The sequence below is a fragment of the Xiphophorus couchianus genome, chromosome 5 (genome assembly GCF_001444195.1).
Source record: "Xiphophorus couchianus chromosome 5, X_couchianus-1.0, whole genome shotgun sequence".
Taxonomy (NCBI): Eukaryota; Metazoa; Chordata; class Actinopteri; order Cyprinodontiformes; family Poeciliidae; genus Xiphophorus; species Xiphophorus couchianus.
In genome coordinates this window covers 39,913,864-39,932,297 of record NC_040232.1, presented here as the reverse complement: position 1 = coordinate 39,932,297, position 18,434 = coordinate 39,913,864, and the positions used below count along the sequence as shown (strand labels likewise).

General features: G+C 41.9%; 1 protein-coding gene across 2 annotated transcripts in view; it reads left to right on the top strand.

The window, feature by feature from the left end:
- The window catches only part of LOC114145204 (protein sidekick-1-like), a 493,057-nt gene that overhangs the window by 182,287 nt on the left and 292,336 nt on the right, over positions 1–18,434 (top strand). The window lies entirely within an intron of this gene.

Here is an 18,434-nt window from a genome sequence, read left to right as displayed (position 1 = left end):
TAGGTTTTAGTGACTCGGGCGAGTCCCAAGGATGATGTTTTACATTTGGGCTACCAGCAACCTAAAAACATTTTCCACCTCTTCCTCTCCAGAATCAAACATCACAGCTATTTTACAACCATCAAAGAACTTTAAGGTGACTCATTAACTGAATGTCCACAACATCTTTTAGATTTTCTTTATGCTAAATATTTTATTAGTAAGGCAGTTTTGCAAGGGTCAGTACAGCTTAATTCAGTAGCAGAAATAATCAAATAAGTAAAATCAATCATCTAGTCTATCTTTCCCTACTGCTGACACTGAGAACTAAAAAAGGGAACCTTTGAGAGAGACGGACGGAGTTTGGTGTTTCGAACCCCAGACCTGGCTTGATGATGAAGAAGGTGCTGCAGCAGGAGGAAGATGTTGATCGGCGAAGGCAGGGATCTCTGTAGGTCTGATGAGCTTCTTCTCCGCATGGATGCTGAGGTCACACAGGACTTGGTGCTGGCAGGAAAAAAGGCACCAGTTCTTCTTCTTTGTCTTTGCCTTTGTCTTCATCTTTGTCTTTGGGGTCTGAACCCAGCCGATGAGAGAAGTGCGATTCGAAGCCACAGGTTGTGGGCCAGACGGGTTGGTCCCCAAGGCAGGACAGTCTTCGGCTCCGTGGCCCCGGCTCTTCTTCAGCTGCAGAGTTCTTTGTCCATCTCTTGGCTCGAAGCTGCCCGGAGGATCCAACAAAAGGTTCCTCTTTTGCACCCACCTTTTATAGGGTTTATCCACCCCCCTGGTGCGCCTGCTGTCTGCTTAGACAGATGATCTCATATCCATCACTGTCTTACAGACATTTCCTGATGTCTGAGCTAATGTCTCAGGGTTGCTCAACCTCCTATGTCTCTTGCCTGCATGACCTTTTCTCTAAATAAGGCGTTGATCATCTCTGCTCTCCTGTTAGTTCCCCTTTTTCCCTTCCTTTCACCTTTCACCTACCATCTACCTCCAACATATCAGTGATGTTTAATTGCAGTTACACCTTTTTACACCATTTCAAGTTCAATGTCAAAATCACATTTATATTACATTTATTTTCTTTAGCTTCTCTGATTTAGCATTCATTTATAATTTTATAACCATAACTTATTAATTATACTTATTATAATCTTAATGTGAGTTATTACAGATGTTTTTCTGAAAAGAAACCAAGAATAATCCATGATTATTTTGGTTTTGGCTTCAAACAGTTTTCTAAGAAGTGGTTTTTTACCTGTCTTGAAGAGCTGAAGCAGTGTGAGCCCACAGCACGGCGACAGAGCTGCACTTGGAGAGAAAAAGCTTCGGAGTTTAAAACAAACGTCATCAGAAAACAGTTGGAAGCGAAGCCACTCTTGATGACGTAGCTAGATAAACTGCATGTTAATGTTAGTTAGGATGTGAAAAAAACAAAAGTACATTCTCTCTTTCTGCCTTAAAAATATGTTAACCACTAAAGGAGTAAAAATACAGAAGCAGGGAACCACGATGAAGCAGCTATGATGACCGTTGGAAATCAAATATAATTCTTACTGTATATTATAAGTACAGTACCACTACTGTAATGTGTAAAAAGTAAATTACTGCAACTTCAAAACATACAGTAAGTTACTGTAATACTATGTACTTTACCCATAATGCAATGCAAACTACAGTAACTACTTGTAAAGATGTCTTATGGTAGGGTGACCAAACGTCCGTATTTCCCGGGACATGTCTGTATTTCACGTCCTGTCCCGGGCGTCCCGGGTTTTTTTTAGAAAGTGAGGAAATGTCCTGTTTTTTAAATTACCTTCATTGGACCATTATATTTACAGGCACTAGGGCACTGCGCACGGCCCTGCGTGTGACGTAATCCCTGAGCCGCGTCAGTGCGGGCAGCCCTGTTCTTAATCAGAAGATAGATAGCGTGGCTGTCAGTACGCCAACAACATACGAAAGCGCAAATGTATGTTTACCTACTATTTACAAAAGAGTTTCCCCGCTTTCAGACCCCCCCCCCCCCCCCCGCCCCCTCGCTACAACGTGTCCTGGTTTTCCCAACTGAAAATATGGTCACCCTATTTATGGTAGTTTTACTGGGCATTTTGTGGTATTTAACTGTAAAAAATACAGCAAAGGCTAACAGTGTATGATGACCGTTGGGAATCAAATATAATTCTTACTGTATATTATAAGTACAGTACCACTACTGTAATGTGTAAACAGTAAATTACTGCAACTTCAAAACATACAGTAAGTTACTGTAATACTATGTACTATACCCATAATGCAATGCAAATTACAGTAACTACTTGTAAAGATGTCTTATGGTAGTTTTACTGGGCATTTTGTGGTATTTAACTGTAGAAAATACAGCAAAGGATAACAGTGTGGTGCACATGAGCAGACATTATAGACTTTACGCAGGCAACGGAAATCAATTAATAAATAAAATCCTTTCTGAATATCTTCTCATGGACACTGAACTAAATGCGTCTTTCTGACCCGGAGATGACAGCGAGTTGAAGAGTTATGGACCGGACGCTTTGGAGCGTCTGGTTCAGAAGCTTGTTCCAAACCTTTGGTGGAAATGGCGCCTTTAATTCCAGTCTCCATTAAATACAGAACAGAGAAAACTAAAGAGAATGCAATGTTGAGCTAATTCATTTATAGTCTAAACAGGAACCGGCAACTTATCTTGAGGAAATAAATAAAGCTGCATCAGTTAGCTATGCGCAGTCCGTTGCACAACCAATGTCGATGTGGCTCCGGCGCTGGGTATATTTAAACTTAACTGCGGTTTCAACAAAAGGAGCCTTCTGGGTGCACGTTACTCTCCTGCGCCCAGGTTAAAAAGCTTGCAGAGTTCAGTTGATCGGTTTGGTTCAGACAGATCCAACTGACTGATGAAATAGCGCAAATTTCTCTGCAGATGCGACCAGGTGAAATTTGTGAAGCTGTGCGTTCAGAGACAGGTGAAGTGCTTGTAATTTAAGTGGAGTCGCTTAATTTAATTTATTGTAAGTTATTGGGGCCACAGTCAGTGGTGTGTGTGACTACAGAGAAAAAGTTAGATGCATTTATCTGCTTTATATGTGATGGGATCTGGATTCACAGTTTAACTAACTAAACTGCATAAAAATATAAAAATGTGGCTAAATAGCCTAATGTTAATATGACTATAATTTGACTGGTAAATAGTAAATAGTAAACACAAATAGGTTCGACTCTTGGACCCGACGTTATTTGCCGCATGTCTTCCCCTCTCTCCTTCCCCCTTTCCTGTCAGCCTACGTTCATTTAACAAAGGGAGCTGGAACACGTTACCCTCCCGCACCCAGGAGAGCGGCGTTCTGGAGGAGCGTGGCAGACGAATTATATGTCCGTTTCGGAGAAGCAAAACCACGCAAAAAAAAAAAAAAAATTATATATATATATATATAAAAAATATATATTTTTGCAAGAACGCCTGGACTGTGCACAGATTTCTCTGCAGATGCGGACCAGCGGGAATTTATGAGGCTGCGCGTTCGGACCGCAGCAGGTGAACTGCTTTCAATTTAAGTGGAGTTGTTTAATTTAATTTATTATAAGTTATTGGGGCCACAGTCAGTGGTTTTTGTACGGAGAAAAATTTTGAATCATTCATCTGCTTTATGTGTGATGGGATCTGGATTCACGGCGAATATTAACTAAACTGCATAAAAATGCGGCTAAATAGCCTATGTTAATATGATTATAATTTGACGTGTAAAAATAGAACATGACCGATTTTTTTTAATGTTGTCGTCAAGATGACAGATAACAAAAAAGTCTAGCGTGACCTCTGCATGCATCAAAGTACTCAACTATGTGTCCAGCCAGTAAAGGCCTTAAAGATGAAAGAATAATGAAGTGGCCCTCACCAGACCTAAACCCCATTGAGAACTTTTGGGCCCTTCTTAAATGTGAGATTTATTGTGAAGGAAAACAAAACACATCTCTGAACAGTGAGGCTGTAATTGCTGCTGCACAAAAAGTTGATTGCCAACAGATCAACAAACTGACAGAATGTAAGGCTTATAAATGTTATTGAAAAAAGGTGGCTATGTTGGTCATTGATTCATATTTTAAATGTCAGAAATGTTTGTCAATTTTGAGTTTTCTCACTTTAATGGATGACAATAGAGAACTAAACGGAGAACATTTTCCGTTTTAATCCACACAATAATTCTACACACTAATTGTTGCCCAATAATCGTGCACACATAGATACTGTACCAAAAAAGCCAAAATCTGACTTTTACTATCTTAAATATTCAGGTTTGAGAGGTTATTAACATTTTGGATTGACCGAGAACGCTGTAGTTGTTCAACAATAAAATCAACCCTCAAAACCAGTGGCGGAGCCAGACCCCCAACAGAGCCCTTGCCACCCCTACTGCCACCCCACTGGAAATGGTAATTTTAAAATATAATACTTATGAGATCGGCAAAGATTTGCCAGGAAAACTGTAATTTCCGACTGTCCCTGAAGGCAGCCCGATGCAGTAGCAGCCCACATGCTGCTCACTGACGCTGTTCATTGGTTAAGCTGACATGTGGTTTCTGCTTGATCCAAAACACACCCGCGGCTTTACAGTACACCGTTGAGGAGTTTTGCAGGTATTTACTACATTTTACCGCTCAGCGGTAACCGCTGTGTTACCTTCATAATGAGAGGCTGCACTTGTCATACATTTCTAAAAAGAAAAAAAAAGGTTGTGCACCGCTCCGTAGTGCCTCGTTTATTATATTAGCCGTGCTAGAGCTGTTAGATCGTGTTTTAGACAGATTCTTTTAACATATGTTTTAGTGCACATGCTGCCCTGTAATGTTTTATTCATTTGGCCAGGATATATCTCCCAGCTCTTGCTTGAAATGTGTGTGGTAAGAATATATGCAAAACCATTGTTAAGTTTTATAATGACTGAAATGTAAGTAGGCTATGTCATATGAAAGCTTTGAATTATAACCTAACTAGTTATGTTAATTAATTTAATTAATCTATTTTTAATTTAGTATTATTTTAGCTAGCTACAGAAAACTAAAAACTATAGTTTAAATAATAGTTAAAATAGTGTTGTCTGCCAAACAGTCATGGAGTCTAAATACCAGGCTGTCTTATTTTGTGTAGAGCCCAAATGAAGAGAAAAGGGAATATCTCCCAGTTCTTCTTAAAGAGGCAAAAGCCAGGGCCAGACCAGGACCAGACAGAACCCTGCAGCAGTGACCAACCGGGAGAAGCCAGCCAGGAGACACCAGGCCCAAGTGTATCACCAGCAGGTTAGAGCAGACATGGGCAAACTACGGCCCCCGGGCCGTATACGGCCCGTTAGGCTTTTTAATCCGGCCCGCCGAACTTGTCCAAATTATCGTAAAAACCCATGGATGTGTAAAATCCTGTTTCATTTCCCTTTCCCCTGCAATACCCTCGTTTCCCCGATAGACGGCGCACTAGTCTAGACACACTTTCCAGCTGACATTTCCCCCCTTCGGTAAACATGAGCGGACCAAAGAAAAGAAAAGTGGACACTGAGTGCCGAGTGTTTAAAAAGGAGTGGACAACAAAATATTTTTTTACTGATGTCCGATCAACGGCTGTATGTCTGATATGCCAAGAAACGGTTGCAGTTTTCAAAGAGTACAATATCAGCCGTCACTTTGCCACAAAGCATGCTAACTACGCTAGCAAGCTGTCAACACAAGAACGGGCGGCTACTGCTCAGAGGTTGGCAGCTAATTTACAGACTCAGCAGAATTTTTTTCACCGACAAACTGCGATCCAGGAGTCAAGTACCAAGGCAAGTTTTTTGCTGGCATTCAAGTTAGCAAAGGCTAGCAAGCCTTTATCCGAAGGCGAGTTTTTGAAAGAATGCATAGTAGACACAGCAGATCTCTTGTGTCCGGAAAGCAAAGGCAAGTTTGAAAAAATCAGCTTGTCACGCAGGACAGTGACTCGGCGTGTGGAACTGATTGACGAAGATATAGTCAGCGAGTTAAACAAAAAAGCGGAGTCCTTTAATTTATATTCACTAGCACTGGATGAAAGCAACGACATGAAAGACACTGTTCAGCTCCTAATTTTTATCCGAGGGATAAATGACAGTTTTGAGATAACGGAGGAGCTTTTGAGCATGGAATCGCTGAAGGGGAAAACGCGAGGAGAGGACTTATATGAACAGGTGTCTGCTGTCATCGAGAGAATGAAGCTGCCTTGGAGTAAACTTGCCGGTGTCACCACGGATGGATCGCCAAATTTAACTGGAAAAAACGTCGGGTTGCTGAAGAGAATCCAAGATAAAGTGAAAGAAGAAAACCCTGACCAGGATGTTATTTTTCTTCACTGCATCATTCATCAAGAATCTCTGTGTAAGTCTGTATTGCAGCTTAATCATGTTGTGGATCCAGTTGTAAAACTTGTTAACTTCATACGAGCAAGGGGACTTAATCACCGTCAGTTCATTGCGTTCCTAGAGGAAACCAATGCGGATCACCAGGACTTACTTTACCACTCTCGTGTCCGCTGGTTAAGTTTGGGGAAAGTCTGCCAACGAGTGTGGGAGCTCAAAGAGGAGATTCGTTCGTTTTTGGAGCTAATGGGGAAATCCGACGAATTCCCTGAGCTGAGCGATGAGGACTGGCTTTGTGACTTTGCGTTTGCTGTGGACATATTGTCACACATGAATGAGCTGAACGTTAAGCTGCAGGGGAAAGATCAGTTTGTGCACGATATGTACACAAATGTGAGAGCCTTCAAATCCAAGCTGATTTTATTCTCCAGGCAAATGTCAAACAAATCTTTCACTCATTTTCCCACACTGGCCATTCAGAAGGCCACTCGAAACGTGAAGAAATACTGCAAATCACTGGACGACATGCACAGAGAATTCTGCCGTCGGTTCACTGATTTTGAAAAAATTGAAAAGTCACTTCAGCTGGTGTCCTGTCCCCTGTCACAAGACCCCGAAACAGCACCGCATGAGCTGCAATTGGAGCTCATCGATCTTCAGTCTGACTCCGTCTCAAAAGAGAAGTTCCGATCTCTTAAACTGAATGACTTTTACGCTTCACTTAACGAAGCCACATTTCCAAACCTCCGGAGGACGGCACAGAAGATGCTGGCATTGTTTGGCTCGACCTACGTGTGTGAGCAGACTTTCAGCGTCATGAACATCAACAAAGCCCGATACAGATCCCGGTTAACTGACCAACACCTCAGATCTATTCTGAGAATTGCCACAACGAAACTAACTCCAAACTTTGATGCACTGGCAAAAAAAGGAGAACAACAACACTGTTCCCACTGAAATGTGAGTTTTTCTACTGTGTTATGAAAAAAATAGCAACTTGCGCATTTACGCACAGCAGCGGTATACAGTAGCTTAATTAACATGCCGCACATCGCTCTCATTTTAAAGACCCCTTCCTTTCGTTGGGTAATAATATGTTCTGAATGTTGAAAGTGATTTCATTGATTTTTTTCCAACTAAATGTTGATTTCTTTAAAAATTTTTTAATACATTTCAATCCCCAGGTTTAATAAATTACATTGCTTGTCCAAATGCTCCTGGCCCGGCCCCTCTGTCAAATTTTAGAACCCATTCTGGCCCGCAAGTCAAAAAGTTTGCCCACCCCTGTCTTAAACTGAATGACTTTTACGCTTCACTTAACGAAGCCACATTTCCAAACCTCCGGAGGACGGCACAGAAGATGCTGGCATTGTTTGGCTCGACCTACGTGTGTGAGCAGACTTTCAGCGTCATGAACATCAACAAAGCCCGATACAGATCCCGGTTAACTGACCAACACCTCAGATCTATTCTGAGAATTGCCACAACGAAACTAACTCCAAACTTTGATGCACTGGCAAAAAAAAGGAGAACAACAACACTGTTCCCACTGAAATGTGAGTTTTTCTACTGTGTTATGAAAAAAATAGCAACTTGCGCATTTACGCACAGCAGCGGTATACAGTAGCTTAATTAACATGCCGCACATCGCTCTCATTTTAAAGACCCCTTCCTTTCGTTGGGTAATAATATGTTCTGAATGTTGAAAGTGATTTCATTGATTTTTTTCCCACTAAATGTTGATTTCTTTAAAAATTTTTTAATACATTTCAATCCCCAGGTTTAATAAATTACATTGCTTGTCCAAATGCTCCTGGCCCGGCCCCTCTGTCAAATTTTAGAACCCATTCTGGCCCGCAAGTCAAAAAGTTTGCCCACCCCTGGGTTAGAGGCTGTGACAGAGAGTTATTAAGTAGTAAAATCCAATAAGCCTAATTCTAAAGGTTAGCATGATGCTTTTTGCATTTTTTATTGTGTCTGTTTATGCATTTCACAATTAAGTTCCAGAGAGAGATGAGGGTGATATAGATTCAGAGTCAGACTCTGGGGAGGAAGACAGTGAAGCAGAAGGAAATGGCACTGAACTGCCCCCACCCAGCACAACCTATTGCACACCAAAAGGACCAGTTGGTAGGCACACACTACCCATGTTATGCTACAGAAACTTAACTAATTACAACTTAACTTACTGAGATGTCTGCCCAAAAATACTCTTAAAATACTTAATATAATTACCTCATATTTATTCCAGACATCTCAAGAACTAAAGCGGAAGGTCCAGCTCAGCCATGTCTGTCAAAGTTCCCAAGAACTCAGCATGGAACAAGAACAAGGGCTTTCAACAGCTCTTGGTGCAAAGACAATCCATGGCTTGAGTACTCTGTATCTCAAAATGCCAGTTACTGTTTTGCATGCAGGCATTTCTCCCTCCCTAGTTATACAGAATCATCCTTCACATCTGAAGCAGGGTTTTTCAACTGGAAAAAAGCCTTGTTTAAGGATGCTGGGTTTAAAGTTCATTCAAAATCAGAGCAGCACATAAATGCAATGTATGCCTGGACTGAGTACAAAAGGGTCAATGAGTGTAACAGATCTATTCTTGATGCCTTACATGAGGGTAGGAAACAGAAAGTTGAAGAAAATAAAAAATACATTAAAACAGTTGCTGAGGTGTTACTATTAACAGCAACTCAAAATATTGCACAAAGGGGTCACAGGGAGTCTGATGACTCTGACAATAAAGGCAATTTTTTAGCCATTTTGAATGAAATTGCAAAGCATGACCCCTTTGTGCAGAGAAGGTTAGATGCACATGGCAATGCAAAGTATACTAGCCACCAAATCCAAAATGAGATTCTGCAAGGATTGGCTGAAATGGTTCAAAAAGAAATCGTAGCTGAAGTTAAACAAAGCGAGGTGTTCAGTGTGTTGGCAGATGAGACTAGAGATTTACAAAAGAAAGAACAAATATCTTTAGTAGTTCGTTACTATTACAGTGGTGCCATACATGAAAGCTTCCTTCACTTTCAGTCGGCAGACAGCTTGGATGCTGAGGATCTGACCAAAATGATAGTGGGGTGTCTGGAGAAGCATGGTCTGGACTACAGAAACAACCTTGTAGGACAGGGTTATGACGGTGCCTCTGTGATGAGTGGGAAGCATTCAGGTGTTGCTGCACGCATTAAAAACGATGCCAAGTTTGCATTTTATGTACACTTTAACGCACACTGTTTGAATCTCGTTCTTGTTGATGTGGTAAAGTCAGTGCCTGAAGCTGAAGACTTTTTTTCTCTTCTTCAGAATATTTATAAATTTGTAACTGGTTCTGCTGTTCACACCAAGTGGCTTGCTGTCCAAAAAGAGCTGCATCCACAAGAGAAGCCTAGGGAGCTCCAGAGACTAATAGATGTTAGGTGGGCATGTAGATACCTGGCATGTCGCAATGTGAGAGACAGGCTTCCAGCGGTTTTGAGGCTTCTGCTAGATATTTCCCTTGAAAATAACAGTGGGGATAGAAAAGTGGAAGCAAAGGGTCTTTTGGCTCAGATTGATTTTCAGTTTATAGCACTTTTAGTTACTTTTTGTAAAGTGCTCGGGGATATCAAAATCCTGTCTGACATGCTTCAATCTAGCAATCTTGATTTATCAAAAGCCGTAGATTTAGTCGGCTACCTGACAGACACATTGAAAAGCTACAGAAGTGAAGCTTGCTTTGGTGAACTACTGAGGGACACTCAAGAACTAGTAGAATGCTGCAAAATAAGCACCCTGCCACTCAACAAGAGACAGCCTAAGGCCAGTTCCAGGTTTTTGGACTCACTGGTAATGACTACTGTAAGACAGAGGCACAGTGACCAAAGTAATGAGGATTTTAACAGAGGTGTCTTTTATCAGATACTTGACTGTCTCACAGCTGAGCTTGAGAGGCGTTTTTCACAGAAGAATTGAGATAATGCTAGGGGTTCAGTCTCTAGTCCCAAAAAGCCCATTATTCTTGAAAGAGGAAACACTGTATGCTTTTGGACAGACATTTGAGTCAGATCTAGAAGATCTGACATGAGGTTCACCAAACCAGAAGGCTCCTTCTGAGGAGAGAAAAAGGTGAGTTAGAGAGACCCTCTACTTTACTTGACTTTGTTGTGTTCCTGGAACCTTATAAAAAGGTTTTTCATGAGCTGTTTAAACTTTGTAAGATTTCAGTTGTTATCCCAGTCAGTACTGCGTCCTGTGAGCGAAGTTTTTCTGCTCTAAAACTGATCAAAAACCACCTTAGAACAACTATGGCTGATGACAGGTTAAGTCATCTTGGCATTCTCAGTGTTGAGTCAAGGAGGGCACATACCCTTAACATGGATGACTTTGTAAAACATTTTGCTTCTTCCCACCAAAATCGGAGAATTATACTCTCTTGAGTGTATCCTGGTTTTGAGTTTGCAGTATGTTGTTCCCATTCAAAGTTTATTTGACCATAGCAGTGTTTCTCAAACCTTTATAAATACCACCAGGGTGATGCTGGTCAGCTCTGGTGGTATTGTCTTGCAGTTTACTATTTGGAGCCAGTTTTATTTATTTATTTTTGAGAATTTGTTTTTGGTCATATTCTGGGCTCTGAGTTTACATTTACATGTTCACTGTTCCATAGTGCCGTTTAACGTCTTGTTTGGTCATGGCAAATCTTTGTTAAATAAACCATTTTAATTTGAGTGTGTGTGAGAAAATATTTGTTTCCTTTCGTTCATCATTTGTATATGGACCCCTCTGATAAAGCCTTGCTCACCCTTTGGCCACCCCTTGAAAAAAAGCCTAGCTCCGCCACTGCTCAAAACTACAATTTTGTGTAATAATTCTGCATGCAGTGTAAATATGCATTCATGTAAAAGGAAGGTTGGCTAGAGTTCCATGAAGGTTATGCTTTTTAATAACATTGGGAGCTGTTGTCCCAGCAACATGTAGCAGCTTAATCTGGTAACATTCATCTTTCTACATGAATATTAATGATTCTCCTTCCGAGCTTCTTAGACTTTGCTTCTTTGTTTTCTCTGGTCAATGTTAATTATGGTGCACACAACACTCACCTATAAACAGTACTTTTTCTGTTTCATTTGAAGGAGTAGTTAATTACTTAAGAGCACTACTAATGCTGTTATCAGAACTGTAACTCTCCCATTTATGTTGTCACAGATAATTGAGGTTGGTATTCTGTCCTAGAACTAAATGTTCTATGTAAACACAACCACTCATAGCTTTAAATTGAGTGTACTATCAGGCAGCGTGATAAACATAATATGATCAAAGATTATCTCCAATCCTCTTAGATCAGTGCTAATGTCTACAGAAATTCTTGCTTATTGCTAATGATTACAGTTGGTGTTGTAAAAACAGACTTCACAAGAAAAATACTGATATTTATGAAAAAACAGTAAGCATTTAAGCAAAGTCTCAAAGATAATGTGTTTTCATTCCTGAAGGAAAGGAATAAATAGTTGCTGCTATGCAATTTTTTATAATTGGAACTGAGCCTCAATGGTAAAATTTCATTAGATGAAATTGTTTTATAGCCACAAGTAGTTCCTTGTTGGTGGTTCTAGTATTTCATGAATAGTGGCAGTCATTAGTTACACTTGCTTGATCTTAGCTTCTGATATTATGTTTCTTTGTTTCTTGGTTCATAATTTCAGTTTTTTTTGTTATTAAAGTTTTTATTATTTTAGAACACACATGTATACAACCCCTCCCCCCCCCAAAAAAAATAAAAAACACAAATAGAACAGCGCAAAACAAAACACATATCTAATCAATAAAAGTTTCACTAAAAAATAAAAAATTGGCATATACAAATATCCTCGATGTTAGCAGAAACAACCACAGTAAACAGAAGTAATCACTTGTCAGTACTTTCCAAAACAGCAGTTCATCACAGACATTTACTCGTCCCAGTATTGCAGGAGAGAAAACCGTTCCAGGATTTCGTGAAGTTTTCTATGTCATTATTTAGCTTAGCCAGCTCTATGACACTATTTCCAACATCAACTCCAACCAGTTTTTAATATTCGGAACAGTTGCAGATTTCCATAGTCTGAGGATTGTTCTGCCAGCCGTGACCGTCCCCACCTGCACCACGGTGCTTTGTTGTTTTGACATATTAGGCATCACTATTTGATCTCCCAATAAGCAAAGTCTTGGTGACATGGGTATCCCCACACCTATCCACTTTCCAATGTGTTGTAATACTTCTTTCCAGAATAGGGAGATGCATTTACACTCCCACATCGCATGTATAAAAGTTCCTGGTTCCGTTTTGCATTTCCAGCATAGGTTATTGGTGAGCAGGCTCATTCTATGGAGCCTGGATGGGGTGAAATAAAATCTACTGTATGTACTATCTTATAGTGCGTAAATTTCCCTCTTGATTCTTTAATATATTTCCCATTATTTGAAAGTACTTTCAACCACTCTTCATCACCAAAAATGCAGCCAAGGGTCCTCTGCCAGACAATCACCAGACTTTTACGTATATCCTTTTGCATGCCGTTAAATAATTTATAAAATGTGGATGCCTTATATTTGTTTTTACTTGAGCCCATAAATTCCTGTATTGGATTATCCTTATGTGTGAAATTGTCTTTTTTTTTTCTCCGAAGAACGTAGCACTAGTGGCGCGTATTTTTGCGACAGTAGGCAGAGAGGAAGGAGGGTGAGGAGAGGGGGGAAGACATGCGGTGAAGGTCGTCGGGACCGGGAGTCGAACCCGCGACGTCCGCGTCGAGGACTAAGGCCTCCAAACGTGGGCCGTGCTAACCCCCTGCGCCACCACAGCACGCCCCGAAATTGTCTTTAATAATACAGTCTCTAACTTGTAGATATCTCCAGAAACTTTCTTTTTTTAAGTTATATTTCAGCATGAGATCTGAAAAAGACATAAAAACCCTGTCTGTATACAAATCATCCACAGTGTGTATTCCCTTCACAAGCCATTGTTCCCAGTAAACAGTTTTCCTTCCAATACAGATGGATGGATTAAACCACAATGAAGAGTACAACTGTTTAAAATGCGACATCCTACATATTTTATGCATCTCCTTCCATACTAATTTAGAATGTGCCAGTACTGGATTTGTGGGAAGAGGATGTCTATTATGCATTTTACCATGAGAAAGGACATCTATTGCTCTAAAAGGATTCACTAATTCTTCTTCAATATTCATCCAACTCAGCTTTGTTTCTCCCTTTACAAAATATTTGAACCACCTAGACATTTCAAAGGCGAGATTATATAGCCTTACATTAGGGAGAGCCATGCCCCCTATGTCCCTTGCACACCACATTTTCTTAATGCTAATTCTGGGTTTCTTTTTGTCCCAAAGGAAGTCCTTAACATAAGTCTCGTATTGTTTGTATACCTGTGATGGGATATCCACAGGCACCATCATGGACACATAATTAAACAATGGGGTTATCACCATTTTTATTACATTCACCTTTCCCCATAAAGGGAGCTTCAATTTTGCCCATTTATTAAGATTAGTTTTTATTTTCTGAAGAAGCGGTTCCGTATTCAGTAGCATTATTTCCTCTAGATTCGGATGAAGTCGTATACCCAGATATTTCATACCCGAGGGAACCCATTTAAAGTTAAATTGTGTAATATCATTTGAGTGACATGCTTGTGATATGGGCATACATTCAGATTTGTTCCAGTTGATCTTGTATCCTGAAAATATTTGCCAACTGTATCACGTATATTTAAATACCGTAACATTATTGACACACAGGTAGAGAAGAAGCGCGGAGACTGTTTAGCCAATCAGGACGCAGAACACAATGCACTGTGAAAAAAAACTGCACAAAAAACTCCGTGAACCAGCGAGACTGTGAAAGGGGAACCACTGTAGTATGCATCTTACAGTTTGTATGAAACTTAAGTATAGAATAGAATAGAATATACTTTGTTGATCCCCAAAGGGTAATTGCTTATTTGTTGAAAGCTACTCCATCTTAGGTAATAAACACAAAGTTTGTAATATATATATATATATATATATATATAACTAAATGACAAGATATAAACAAATAAATAACAAGTAAACAAGTGTATCTTGTAATGACTCATACAGAACTTAAATATAAACAAAGGTATCTACTAACTACTCGTATGGAATTTGAATATAAACAAATTTAGCTGATATAATTTACTACTGGGTAGTACAGAAGCATTGTATAATACGGTTGTAGCTACATTCCCATTATCTTTGTCACCAGAACAATCAACTTTTTCAGAGTCATTTTGTTTTACTCCAAATGTGAGTACAGTGAACAATGAACTACAGAGACGGGCTCTACAGGCAGACAAACAGAGCTGTAGTGTTACATATAGAAATCTGTTACTTTATGTTACTGTTACTTTGTTAATGTTACTGTGGTTACAGCAGAAGACTCTTGTATGCGTGAGCACTATGTGGCCGATTCTGGGGGAAAACCGTTAGAGCTGCCGTCCGTTGGTCTGTAGGGGTGTATGTGCATGTGTGTGTGTGTGTGTGTTTTACCTACTGTCATTAAAGCTGAGTTATAAAAGACCAAACTATAGATAGATAGATAGATAGATAGATAGATAGATAGATAGATAGCTCTTTTGTGAGTTTGACTATGGAGACAAATACAAATAATTTTTGGAGGTACTATGTTTTCTGTGGGCCTGATGCAGAATGTAAATGGTCCCTGTCACATAGTTGCGCCTATAGGACTTGCACAGACAGTGATTGCGACATTCCTGTCATGTGTGGCACCATCTGCTGAAAAGATCCCAGGAGACGAGGTGGTTTTGCTAAAGGTTTGTGCAGTGCATTGGTTCTATGACTCAATATCAGGTTTTTTTTAGTCAGGGAAGATAGGACTGCAATGACTTTGCCCTGCATGTGTTTTTCACCTTTTCTTTTCACATTTCTAACAGGATGTTTCATGTATAAAACGTTTTCCGAGGTCATGGATGACTTCTGTGGAGTGAAAAAAAGTCACATGAAAAAAAAAACACATGAAATCTTTTATCTGACTGAGGTTCGGTCCAAGGTTATTTAGTGATGTATTGCTTTCAGTTTTTAACAGAAATCTTTTTTTGCAAACTTCTGCTCCTTTGAGTTTACACATTACCACTTCCACACAATCAAGTATTGAAGCGTGCTTATTCTGTCCATCACAATGCACTTAAAAAACTAAATCTCAATGTCATGGTGTGATCAATTCTCTGAACCCACATGTGCAGAACACACTCCGGAGGCAGATCAGGTTAGGGAAATTTATTAGAAAAACAACGTGCAGATATGTACAGGTGAAGATGAGAGGTCTCTCTCTTATTCTCTCTGGCAAGGGCTGGATCTCTGGGATCTAGTGAGAACAGAATAGGGTGAGTACAGGGGCGTGGGAGCCCTCAGTCCCTAACCCGGCTATGGTCTTACTTGAGGATTTACAGGGGAAAGCTCGGCTGGAGATCTGGGACTGGTGGGTCCGCGAGGCCGGGGCTCAGGGAAGGGAGGTGGGCTGGTAAGCGGAAGAACAGGAATCCAGGGTGGTAAAACCTTCCAGCCAGTAACTCGGGTCAGGCGGCCAAGGCGTCACGGAGGGGCAACCTGGGAAGAGGTTACACGAAATTAGTTACTTCAAGAAACAGGTTGGTCAGAGGATGGCTAGTAACAACAGATACCATAACTGGCTAACACTCTGGCACTGGAGTGTCGGCAGCTCCATCCAGATATACTCCTCCAAATGAGTCAGATATGTGTCAGGTGTGCAGCCGCGAAACCACGCCCCTCCAGGAACCTCCAGGAAGCCCCCTGGTGGAAAAAGTGGGAAAGAACCCCAGCCAGCCTTCCCCAGATCCCAACAGTTCCCCCCCCTCAACGACCGCCACCAGGCGGTCCAGCAGAACCAGACGGGAGAGACGACCAATAGGCAGAGATGAGAGAAGGGTCCACAATAAACGAGCCGGGGATCCATTGGCGAGCCTCAGGGCCGTACCCTTCCCAATCCACCAAATATTGCCAGCCCCTCCCCCGTCTACGGGAGTCGACAATGCGGCGGACTGAATAAATGAGGCCCCCCTCAAATTCGCGGGCGGGTGGAGGGGGTTCCGGAGGGGGGCACAAAGGGCTAGTGAAGACGGGCTTGATTTGGGACACATGGAAGGTGGGGTGAACCCTGAGAGAAGGGGGTAGCTGCAGGCGAACAGCAGATGGACTGATGACTGACTCAATCCTGTAAGGACCAATGAAACGGGGGGAGAGCTTCTTAGACATGGATTTTAAATGGATGTCTTTGGTAGACAGCCAAACCTGTTGGCCGGCAGCATACACAGGTGCCGGTCGCCTCTTGCGGTCAGCAATCCTCCGGTTCTGCTCCAGCGTGCCATGGAGAGCGGAAACTGTGTTCCGCCAGACAGCCCTGCAGCGACGGATGTGATGCCTCACCGAGGCAACTGCAATGTCTGTCTCGTCCGAGGGAAACAGTGGGGGTTGGTAGCCTAGAGTGATTTCGAATGGAGACAAACCGGTGGCAGAGGAGACGAGGGAGTTGTGTGCATACTCCACCCAGGTCAGGTACTGGCTCCAGTCAGAGGAATTAATACGGGTGAGGCATCTGAGCATAGCCTCTAGCTCCTGGTTCATACGTTCCGTCTGGCCGTTGGTCTGTGGATGGTAACCAGAAGACAAACATACTTTAGCACCTAGAGCCGTACAGAAATGTCTCCATACCTGTGCTGAGAATTGGGGCCCACGGTCAGACAGTATTTCCTGTGGGATGCCATGGAGCCGAAACACGTGTTTGACTAGGAGCTGAGCAGTCTGAAGAGCTGAGGGAAGCTTCTTTAAGGGAATCAGATGACAGGCCTTAGAAAACCGATCCACAACAGTGAGGATTGTGGTCATGCCACCAGATACGGGGAGCCCGGTCACAAAATCCAATGCAATGTGGGACCATGGTCTCGTAGGTGTGGGCAGAGGTTGGAGCTGACCAGACGGAAGCTGATGGGACGGTTTATTTCGAGCACAGACTGCACAAGCCAAAACATACTCCTTAATGTCCTTATAACTGGACGGCCACCAGAAACGACGGGAAATGAGTGAAATAGTTCTACTTACTCCAGGGTGAGCAGAGAATTTAGTGGAGTGCATCCAACTGATGAGTCTGGATCTGACCGCAGTGGGAACAAAAATCTTATTGGGAGGCCCGGTTCCAGGATCTGGTTCAGATAACTGAGCTTGTTTAATTAGATCCTCCATCTCCCAGGTGACTGAGGCTATGGAACAACTGGGGGGCAGAATGGAGACCGGAGATCTATCAGAGTCGTCAGGGGAGTAAAGCCGGGACAAGGCATCTGGCTTGATATTCCTAGAACCAGGGCGGTATGAAATGGAAAGGTTAAACCGGGAGAAGAATAAGGACCAGCGTGACTGTCGGGGGTTGAGTCTTTTGGCTGTCTTCAGATAAGAGAGATTCTTATGATCTGTCCAAACTAGGACAGGGTGTTGTGCGCCCTCCAACCAATGTCTCCATTCCTCCAGAGCCATCTTAATGGCGAGGAGTTCTCGGTCCCCCACGTCATAGTTCCTCTCAGCCGGAGACAGTCTGCGGGAATAGAATGCACAGGGGTGAGTCTTGTGATCAGAGTCTGAGAACTGTGAGAGGACTGCTCCAACACCAGAGTCCGAGGCATCTACCTCTAGAACGAACTGCTTAGTCGGGTCTGCTTGGATGAGAATGGGTGCATTAGAAAACAGGAATTTTAACCGTAGGAATGCAGCATCTGCTTCGGGAGTCCAGGAAAAGGTGGTTTTCACAGAGGTCAGGGCGGTCAATGGCAGAGCAGTTTGACTGTAGTCTCTTATGAAACGTCGATAAAAATTAGCAAAACTGAGAAACCTCTGAAGCTGTTTCCTAGTTTCAGGAATTGGCCATTCCAAAACAGCTTTAATCTTATCTTTCGAAGGCCTCACCTGTCCAGCCTCTAGAACATGTCCAAGGAAAGTAACAGAGGGCTGGTGAAATTCACATTTCTCAGCCTTGACAAACAATCTGTTCTCC